Source organism: Protopterus annectens, chromosome 6.part1 (genome assembly GCF_019279795.1).
Source record: "Protopterus annectens isolate FY-2018-M chromosome 6.part1, PAN1.0, whole genome shotgun sequence".
NCBI classification, from domain to species: domain Eukaryota; kingdom Metazoa; phylum Chordata; order Ceratodontiformes; family Protopteridae; genus Protopterus; species Protopterus annectens.
In genome coordinates, this window is record NC_056738.1 from 308,211,262 (window position 1) to 308,223,025 (window position 11,764).

Consider the following 11,764-nt stretch of genomic DNA (forward strand, 5'->3'; position numbering starts at 1 on the left):
ATCACCCATCCTTGTCACCTTCTCTCTTTGTTTTTTACAATGGTGACTATTAATTCAAGCCTGGAACTGCCAATTGAAGTATTAGATGAAAATCCCCATTTCTCCTAAAATCCTAGAGAAGTTGTTCTAGATCCATGTGAGAAAATTATGAACAAACTACTCAGTGTGATACCTTTGAAATTATTTCATTCAACAGTTGTTACATTACCAGGAGGTGTTTTGTACTGAGGCAATCCCCCTTCCCTTTATCCCTCATTAAATACGAGGAGAAAAAGAAACTCTTGCTATCCTGCAAAAACAGCTCTTAGTAATGTAAAAGTTCCAGACCTGATGAACCTTCAGTTCATCGAGTTTGCTTCAGAAAACTCCGGCTAGACACTTCAGATTTCATCTGGTCAGTGTTCAAAGAGCTGTCTTACCATTCTTTTCAAAAATGTCGATTTAACATGGGTTCATTCACTTTATTAACAAGTGGTCAACATCTTACGTTTTGCTATAATTAAAAATAGTCATTGCTCATTTTACTTGTTTTTTTTTTTAACTTGGTGTTAATTTGGAGTCATCCAGTGAAAATATCCATAGCTACAGATATTTACCTTTCCCAAGCGTATGAGACAGATTTCCTTTGCCTTCAATGCCCGGCTCAAGTGTATACTTACAGCAACGATCTGGCAATGTGTTATAAGTGAACAATTTGGTCTTGGTATAAAAGTACCACTGACCTTTGTGTCCAGAATACTTTCTCATTTCCATGACTGTATTTTTGTTGCCTGTTTTCCATAACTCTCTGTCCTAATAATGATATTTTTGTAAAGAAATATTTGAAAGTATGTCCTGATGTAGACTGTATTCTTCAGTTGCTCAGGGTATTGGACAGCTTCCAGTGCTTTTTGTTTTGTTTACAGATTCACAAGTTGAGTGTTAAATACTTGATAAGCTGTGCTTCTGAGACATTACCAGACACTTTTAATAACTGACTTTTCCCAGTTAGGGGTTGCCACAGCAGAACTCTGGTCCATTAATGATCGGCAGTGATTTTTTATGGTGCTGAGTTGCCAGCCCGGCACCCAACGTTCAAAGAAGGCACACCCACACACGCTCACACCTACCTGTATGTCTTTAAATTCACTCAACTGCAGGGAGGCCGTGCAGACTCCGCACAAATGTGCTCCAGCCGAGAATTGAACCGGAGAACCTCTTGCTGTGAGGCAGCAATAACTGCTGCAGCACCACGGACACATTTAATACAGATGTATAAGTGAATAAACAATCATTCATGCTTAAGTGCATAAGGAACTTTTAAATCTAATGCATTATTCATGATTGTTTATGGGTGACTTTCTTGAATGATGTGCTTTTGTCTTGCTGTAAACACCATATGCGGATATATTGATAAATCTACATAATAGATCTGGGCAATCCTTGCATTTCTGCACTGCTACATATGTTCCCAATTCTGTGGCAGTGGTCATCCTCATTTAATGCAAGCATGAGTATGAATGGCAGTATGTTTTTTAACAGCTTTGTTGAATTATCGCTTAAGACGTAGGCAAACATTCATTTATATAAAAGAAAACCATGTTACCATGTTCACAGATACAAACATTACATATGACATATATTCTTGTATACAATTACCATCAATCCAGCATTACATAAATTGTTCAATTCCTGCCATCCCTTAAACTTCACTCCTCATCCAAATCATTATTTTATATGTATTTTCCCATAGTTTCTACTTTTTCTATGTAATTTGTTCCTACTTTTTTATAAACATCCCACTTCCAATTCTTTTATCTGTGTTACAATATTCACTACTTCAAATACAGTTTATACTTTGATTTCCGTTTTATAGTAATTGCCTTTTACAGCCACCTGAATTAAAATTAACAAGGCCTTAATATGTCTAAACAACTCGGATCCTGTATCTTAGCTCAAAAAAAATATTTTTTGTGTCATATCCATTTGTTTACCCAATATTTCTGACAGTACTATGCAGGGATTTTTTAAAGTCTCCCATCTCATTACACTCCCAAAACATATGTTCCCAGCTACCTCTTTCTTCCTCATCACACGTTCAACATTTGCCATCTACCTGAGGGAAAAAATCTTTGTGGAGTCTGCTTAGGGTATAAAAATACCTTTGCAAATACTTCCAAGCAACAATACTAAGTCTTCTAAACTTTGTTGCATATTTGAGAGCCATATTTATGTCCTCCCGTTTGTTACTTTATGAATTGCTTATCCAGTCTCTCTCTTGCCAATCTTTTCTAACCTCCTCTGATTGACTCCGCATAGTTATGCAATATTTTATATGCCCTGTTAATTATTCTTTTCTAACATCTTCTGTTCTAGATTCAAGGAAAATTTCTACCAGAGCAGGACTTTCACTTAGGATTTCCCCATTCCTTTCTGTTTGTTTATACTCTTATCAGTCCCCGGTAGAGAAGGCAGTTTTTAGCTGGCAGTCCAAATGTCTTTTTGGCCTCTTCCCATTTTGTTACCTTTCCCTCTGTAGGTATTTGCTCCTGGTACCTTGATTCATGTGCCAGTTTTCTCCAGTAAATTCCACCTCCATCTTGCCTGATGTTCTTCATGTTTCACTGTTGCAGTCATCACATTTGGGTTATCTGCTTTTGCAGTAGCCCTCAGTTGGCCTGATTAACAAAGTCTTGGGTCCTGCATCGGTTGCTGTCTCATCTTCCATGAAGTCAGGTAGTCAGGGGTATAAAGCATGCAGAGCCATCATTAAGGCAGCCATAAGGGGTGTTTCTAGATGTATTATCAGTGTTTCAGGCTTGAATTGCAGCATTCACTTTGTTACTCTTTGGCAATAGCTAAGGCAAAGTCAAATCATATGATATCAATTTACAGTGAAAAAACTTAAATTACTACACGCTTAAGATAATAACAAGTTGCCTTGTCAGATATTATTACAATTCGCTTTTCTTTTTTTTTTCATAGTGACAAGCTGCTGGAAGCCACGGTGGTGCAGCGGTAGTGTTGTTGCCTCACAACAAGAGGTTCTCCTATTCGATTCTCAGCTGGAGCACCTTCTGTGTGGAGTCTGCATGTCCTCCACGTGGTCGAGTGGCATTCAAAAGACGTGTCGAATGAGTGTGCCTTCACTGAAGTTTGGGCATCGAGCTGACACCTCGGTACCCGTAAAAAATCTACTGCCAATCATTAGTGGACTGGAGTTCTGCTGTGGCGACCCCTAACCGGGAAAAGCCGAAAGAAGAACAATACTGACAGGCTGCTGCTTAGTCTAGCATTCTTGTCTGTCAGGTGTACTGTTTGTGCCCACCATATACTCCAAAGAGAGAATCAGAAATGGTACAACAAAAAAGAATCACAAAACACTGAAAGACTCATAAAAGTGAATCACAAAACATTGAATACTTCTCTCCCACCACAGCTACAAAACCAAAATCAAGTGTTGTCTTAGACGTGATACTGTTAGGGAAAGGGTATTTAGTAATGTAATGTGTAGGGCAAGGGTTTGGGCAGGGAGAGTGTTAGGGTTAGCACATATGAATAAGATGATGCATGGAGGGCAAAGACTAACCCTAACCGTATCCCTGCCCCTGCTCTTAACCCAAAAACTTAATAAAAAACATTTTCCTAACAGGATCACTACACAAGACAAAAGGATATATATTACAGACAACACAAAACATGCACAGCACTGAATCTATCAACTTACCTAACCCTTAGTCTAAGCCTAACTTGTGAGCACTTGCATGTTCATAACAAGTGCTACAACACAGTCTTGCACTTCTTCACAACCACTTTTTCATTTAAGCATTTTCCTACACACTCCTGCTTACCTTCACTATATAAAACTACATTCAATCACATGTGATTCACTCAAATGAGCTTTCAAGCATTTGTGCAGTCTCTCTTTTTACACCTGCAAAAGCCTTTCCGGCAGCTGTGTATTCTACCTTTTGAGTTGCACCCAACATCCATATACAATTTTTATATATATATATATATGTATGTATATATATATATATATGTATGTATATATATATATGTATATACACATACACACACATACATATATACAGAGAGAGAGATAGTGCTATATCTGTGTGTGTGTGTGTGTGTGTGTGTGTGTGTGTGTGTGTGTGTGTGTGTGTGTGTGTGTGTGTGTGTGTGTACACAATAGACAAAAATGTGCACACACATAGAAAATGTGCATTCCTCTTCCTGCAAACTGCCACCTTGCCTTCTCTTTTAACCTGCGCATGTTGCAAGTTGAGCTATGTAGCTTGTACTTTGAATGGAACAAAGATAATAGAAATGATAAAAATGAATATCTGGAACACTGTTAGACATATTTTTATCTGTGGTCATGGCACATCACCACTGTTTACCTTGGTGAGTTATAAGTAGTTTATCTGCACCCTCAGCACATCATCAGACCAACTAAAATTTCCTGTAACTTGACATATTGATGTTTTTCTCTAAAACGTAGTTTAGACATTGTATAGTTAAAAAGGGCATTGGCATCGCCCACAAATACCCAAGACCACCTAACAGATCCTCCATAAACCCAAGTAGTTCCCAAGTACTAAATTAAATTAAAAAATAAACTGAAACACAGACCACATTTCCTTTTCACAATATAAACAACTAACCTTATACACTGCACATTGAAATCCACAAACACAACCCCACAAAATCAACTCCTTAAAAATGAAATTCATTCAAAATTAAAGAATAAAAAGCTAACAAAACCCAGATCACAACAAGTCAATTAGAAAATAGCTTTACCTGCAATACTATAACTGATTCCAACTAAGTAAACTAACTGAAAATAAAATGAAAAAAGTAATTAAACTATAAAACTAACAAATCAAAATACAAACCTCATTTGTTGTTTGTCTTTTCGGCTTTTCCTGGTTAGGGGTCGCCACAGCGGAACTCCGGTCCGCTAATGATTGGCAGTAGATTTTTTATGGTGCCGAGTTGCCAGCCCTACGCCCAACCTTCAGTGAAGGCACGCCCTTTCACGTTGTCTTTAGGAGGCCACTCGACCGCGGGGACGACATGCAGACTCCACACAGAAGGGACTCCAGCCCGAGAATCGAACAGGAGAACCTCTTGCTGTGAGGCAACAACGCTACCTCTGTACCACCGCGGCGTACAAACCTCATTAAACTACTAAAATATATTAACTAAGTGAACCATTGCTACAAATAAATAAATAAAACTTGGAGAAAGTCATTTAGGATAATGTTTGTTAATTAAAACATAAATACTGTACAGGCTACTTAAAGCTGTCTTAATTGAGGACTTAGTCAATTAATGTAGTCCATTGATGTTATGGGCAATACTATTTTAACATACAAAACACAGACAATAAGAAAGTAAGAAACAGTGCAAACTTACTTTCCTTTGCACCAGTACTACAAGAGAAGATCTGTAAGTCAAAGTCCGCTGGAGTAGGTACCAGTTCCTCTCAGTCCCACATCATCGCAGTCACTACAATGGCTCGTTTGTAAACACCTTGTCTCATGTAATAAAACACATCAGCTGAGCTCTTCCATCCAGTCAAACCACAGCAGATGCTTGTGATGATACATTTCCAATTAAAAAAGCTAAGTATTTTCACATACTTCACTTTCTCTTCCTTTCTTCCATCTTCCTCCCATTGGAAAAAGAAAGAACATTTTTATACTACTTTTTAAATTCATTCCACCATTCAGACCAATTTTTATAGAAGTCCTTCCTGGTTGTATTATTGTTCTATAACTGCAATATTGTCCATTTTTCACTTTCATCCCATAATTTCTCATTTATTCTTGTTATTCCCTGTCCCATTTTAATATACATACTGCCTTTCTTCCATGATCTCCATCCATATGGCTAAATGTTCTGAAAAGCCAACACAACTGTATCACCATATGCCACCACAAAGCCTTCTGTTAATACAAGATAATCAATTTCAGATCCAAGTGCCCCTGTTTTATAAGTCCGTCGACTTTTGTTCTACACTGCTAATCTACCACACCTTATCACTTTCTGTATTTTTTACGTTTCCCTTTCTTTTTGTATTTCCCCTTAAGTCACAATTAAAGCCCCCTGCAATTATAATTTTCTCATTAACCACCCCAGTCTAATATTTGATAAAACAGATTCTCTCTCCTTGCTAGTTGTATATGTATATAATGCTATAATTCTATAAACTTGCTGTCTCCACCTCACATCCACAACAGTTAACCTTCCCATCCATATCATCTTTATATCTAGCATTTTCACTTTTTTTCTTTTTACATAACACAGCCACATTAGGTCTCCACCCCACACATTTTCTCTTTGCAGTCTTCCTTCACTAGTCAGGAATCTTACATGCTAACAGAACAACATCCACATCACAGTTAGCACACTGTTTCAGTGTCGCTATCCTTCTTACAGTGTTAATACTGTTCACTTTTACTGAAAGCACTCTGTTGCCTTTCCTTCTTTGTAAGTTTATGGGAAATATTTTTAAATTTCCACTTTCACGTTTTTACTCTTTCCTCAATTGAATATTTTCCTGGGTTTATGTACAAATAATCCTTGATCCTCAGAATCGGATTTTTCACTGGTCAGAACTTAAAAAATATTAGTATCAGTCCCTTTTCCTATCCTGTTTCCTGCAAACACCGTCTTTCCTCATTTCCCCCTCCATATTCTTTATTCTTCTAGAGTTTCTTCTTCACCTAGTTCGCCCTCTACCCCAGCCTTGTGTTATTCTTCCTTGGCTACATTTTTCTTCCTTTTCCCCTTCTTTCTCTCCACAATGGTTACATTGTCACAGTTATTATGTAATGAGAAAAGTCCCCACAGAAGTAACATGATTTTGGGTGGTGAGAATTGACTTAATGCCCCTGTATGACCAGACACAAAAATAACACTTGGCAACTGTTTCACCATGGGTTTTTTTTTTTCACATTTCAAAACAGCTTCCAACGTCCACTCTCCATTCCATAAATTTCTCTTATCTTTAATTTTCACAGTATTATCAACATTTTCACAAAGAGCCTGCATGCAATTTAATGCCGTCTTCCAGGTAATCATTTCTAAACTGCAATTTTTTTAACATTTAAGTTACTACCAGAAAATTAAATAACTGATCCACAGATGTTACACAGTTCCAAATAACCAATCCACAGATGTTACACAGTTCCAGAAATTTCATCATCAGTCCGTCAGTTCCAACAGTTAAGTCACAAAAAATCTCTATATCAATATGTATAAAATACTAAATTTTTTGAGTTTTAAAACCCAGAACAGTTACAAAACTGTCCCTCACATAATATCTGTCTATTACAGTGTTATTTTTTGTTATTCTCACAGTTGGTCTTTTCTTTTTAAAAGCAGATTTACTTACAGTTTTTTGCTGCTCCCCCTTTTTGCCTGCTGTCACTGCTGCATATGTTTTAGTTACTCCATTGTCTAATGTCACAAAAAAGATACCACCTCAGTTTGTTGCTGCTTTCCTCTTTTATTGTCTGTCATTGCAGCATAACTTTTAACTGCTGCATTCTCTGCTGTCACATCACCCAGTTCCTTTTCCACATAACTTTTTTGGAAGTGCTGAGGATGGTAATCGGCTGTCTCACCCCATGAAACAGCAGAAATGTCACCTGGATCACCCTTCTCAATTATTTTTAACAGAACATCATCTGTGAGCCCTCTTGACAATAGTTCCATTGTCTGCACCACTTCAACAGTCTTGTTTACTTCCTTCTCCATGGAGATGGCTAAACGATGTTCATTTGTAATATGCACCACACAGGAATCTTTGTTTACATTCTGAAGCTCCATATTGAACACATTTTTCTCCAAATTCTCACTTTCCACCTCCAAACTCTCCATAGCTTTTCTCTCCTCCTCCATGCTGCTTCTTCCGTTAGGATTTTTCTTGCTGCTGTAGGAGTCGTCTGGCACCATCTAGCAGCTCCAAAGAGTAGGGGAAGCTCCCCAATGCCCTGGCCACATTTCCCCTAGTAGTATAAGTACCACCTCAGGTTTCCCCAATAAAGAAACCTAGGAGTCACCTAGTCAACAAATGACAAATAAAAATGAATACACCTGTAAATGCAATGCATATGATAACCGTGTGTACTGAGATGCAGGATGTGGATATTTTGTAGTTATCTATATCCGGCATGCATCATCATCCATTATTGCCATCCTTGATAAAGAGGTGTGATAACTGTATGTACTGACGAAGGATTTAGATGTTATTTATTCTACATCCTATTTATATCATCAGCTATCTGTCACTATCCTTAGCATGTCATCAACCACTAAAACAACTGTACACACGTCACACAATAATATATGTTCTCAAGCCCCACACAAACCACTTTTGCCACTTAAATAAAAGCCCTAGAAATGAAATTTAAAAATTAGTACAAAAAGTTAGACAGTAAAAAAGTAAAAGAAAATCATAACTGCAACCAGTCAGTCAGAAAACAGCATTGCAGGTGAAGTGGAAGCAATTCTAAATAATTAAACTAAAGATTAAACTAGTTTAAATGCCTAACTAAGCAATAAATATAGATAACCTTGACTATGGCTGAAATAATGACGCAAACTTATCTAACACCATAAAAATCACCTTACAACAATTCGACATGCCAACAAAAAAGACCGAAAACACTGGAGAAGATCAAATCTTGAAAATTGCTCTTTAACTTTAAACTTCTTTCTGCAGGGGAGTCAAGCCCCCCACACCCCCCAAACTTATATATATATATATATATATATATATATATATATATATATATATATATATATATATACCAACTCCAAGACTGGCATACCTTGAAGAAAAGGAAATATTCTGAGAAGTGTCTCAGACTTAGTATATGTAAGTCCGTTCTTTCGGCCATTCAGTCTCCTTATTTCACGATGTAATCTAGCAGGCCCCTACATTTTAAATGTTTAGCTTTACAACCAGCATAGAAAATTGCCCACAACACAGCCCACTGTTAAATTCCTACAGAAGTTATGTAAAGCCTCATTAAATAAAAGACTAATGGAAACAGTGTAGATACAACATCTCACTAAAATGAATGGGAAATAGTATTTCAGATGAAATACTCTCCTTGTTTGTTTATTACATGTAGCCATGTATGTAAGGTCGTATTTTAATGTTTACTGCTTATTGCTTAATCACAGCATCTCAGAAAAAGACTGTAATGATATGTTTATGCTGATCTGTTATAAAGTAAGGGGGCATGGGGAAAGGCCTCGCCCCATGGGAGTGCAGTGAGGCTTGTTTTGATGTGTGAGCGGTATAATTTCACAAAAGGTTTTGATCTAAATACAAATACTCCCTTAAGAATAAAGTGTACTTGAGGGAGGAGTTTTGTGGAATTAGGGAAAAGCAGTTGTGTTTTCAGATGTGGCAAATCAAAGCACTACAGGAAAGTCTGTGTTATGAGAAAAGTGTGATACTGTGCAATTAGAGAACTATATTTCATGATTTTTTTTTTTTTGCTTTACACCCATTCCTTAGTCTTATATAAATTACTCCAGACCATAACATACTCCTTGTATGAATTATGTGTGTATACATATACATCTGTGGCAATCTAAACTGTACTTCCATGGTGATAGCATAATATCATATCACTATGGATGCAGAGGGAGTGTGCTGCTGTGCCCAGTAGTTGGCAGTGGCCTGTCTGGGAGTCATGTGAGGTGCAAGCCCTCCTGGGCTGCCCACAGCCTCACTCAAACCACCAAGGATCCTTGTCTCTGCCCCTGCATCTCTAGTAGGCCTTACAGAAATGTCTTTCTTAGGCTTTGCATGACCCTGTTGTACAGGCTGCGGATTTTGAACCAGGGTCTGGTTTTGACTGTTGTGTCCTAATAAACATGCACTGAGGCATGATGTCTACAGTTGAAAGGGTTTGTCCCTTTTCCTTTATAGCTTTGAGGCTGTCATCAACTTTGGACCAAACAGCAGGGTCTACTTGAAGGCGGGAGTCACTGAAGGATGTTTTACTGTCCTCAGCAAAAGAGGTCCTTGGATCCCAAAACTGATGAGTCTGGCACCTTCCTGGACATGCCTCATTGACTGCAAGATGACCGAAAAATGAGGCCAAGGAAAGCCTCGATGTGGAGAAAGCTGTCTGTTGCAGTTATGGAAGGAGTTTACATGAACATGTTGGGGAAAGGACCATCATGTTGGAGGTGACACCAAGTTGATGATGGCTGCCTTTCTTTTAGCAGATAGGAAGGCAGCTTGTTCTAAGCTAGCAACATCCATGTTGGTGTGGATCATTTGAGAAGCTGGAGTTGAGGTATTGCTGATATGCTAAATGTTGATTCTGTGTGACTTAAAAGTCAGCATGGAAGCAGCAACACTGGGTACCTTAGTAGTAGGAGTAGTCTTGCTGGATGTCCAGATGCCATTTGTAGCGCTGCCTGGTCCCCTGATGCCCAGGGAAGTAACATTAGGTACACTGGGTACCGCTTATGCTGGATGACTGATATCAGGTATGCCAGTGCCACTAGCACTCTGTTACCATTAGGATCAATGTTGGTTACCCTCTTGCCAGGAGCGCCAAGACTGAGTGTCAGTAACTAAGACAACTTAGATGCAGGAAAGGAGAGGTTATACAAGCATAAAAGGGAGGGGGCATTAATTGATGATATGGATACTGGTGGCTGTCCTTCATAGGGAGTTTTTGATCCCGTTCTTTTGACAGCCAATGCCAGCTGCATTGGGGATGGGGAACCTTTATCGGGGAGGAAGTAAAGACCCTGGCAGGAGTGGCTAGAGATGGAGGAAATAAATGGGTTGGAGTGTAGTAGTGGTAGGTTTGACCACAAGCAAGGTTAGAATCTTGATATTGCTGCCTCCTTTAGGTTCAATAACTTTATTTTCTGGATAGAGGCGCTTTTAGTTTTTCTTTCATTCTTTTTGGATGAGTTTAATTGAGGAGGAAAAAAGGGAAACTGGAGGTAGATGTTCTTCCCTGTCTCAGTTTTTGCCATTATTCCAGATTCTTGGGGATGAGTAAGTACTCTGAAGCTGTTCTCTGTGACGGTGAGTCACTTTGTTAAATTGCAGGTGTTCTCAAGCTCTAAACAAGTCCAGCACTTGGTGTATCTGTTGTCTAGTGGTATTTGCTTGCTATAGGTACACTTTACTGTAGACGAGATTTTGCCACTGGGACAAACAAGTAGAAAAAAGGTGAATATCTATTGAGAGAAGAAAAGGAGGAGAGCAAATATACCCAAATAGCGAGGTAAAGTCATTATAGTTGAAAGGGATGACTTTAGACAGGAGGTAACATTATCAATCAGCATGGGGCATTGTATACTGTCTAAATCTTTTATCTTCATGGCATAGAACTGGAGAGGGTAGGAGAAGCAGAATACCATGGGATGAGAAGGGGAGGGACTGAGAGCTCATTTGGCACTGTGTAGGTATACACACACACATGTACAACACATTTATCTCACATATTACACATGTACATGTATGTGCATACATATGAATAATATGTGAGAGAAATGTGTATTGTTAGATTAGTGTACAAGAGTCCATGATTCCTGTTTAACTTTTGTGTTATTTCAGAGTTAAAAGTAAATAACTTTTTAACCATAAAAATGTGGTGTAGAAATCACCAGTTGACTGTCATTACCTCTCAACTGTACAGATTTTCGCAGAATGTCCAGATTTTTTGCTCATATTTTTTGTCCATTTCTCATAAAATTATGGTTTTCTGGCAAACCATTGGCAAGT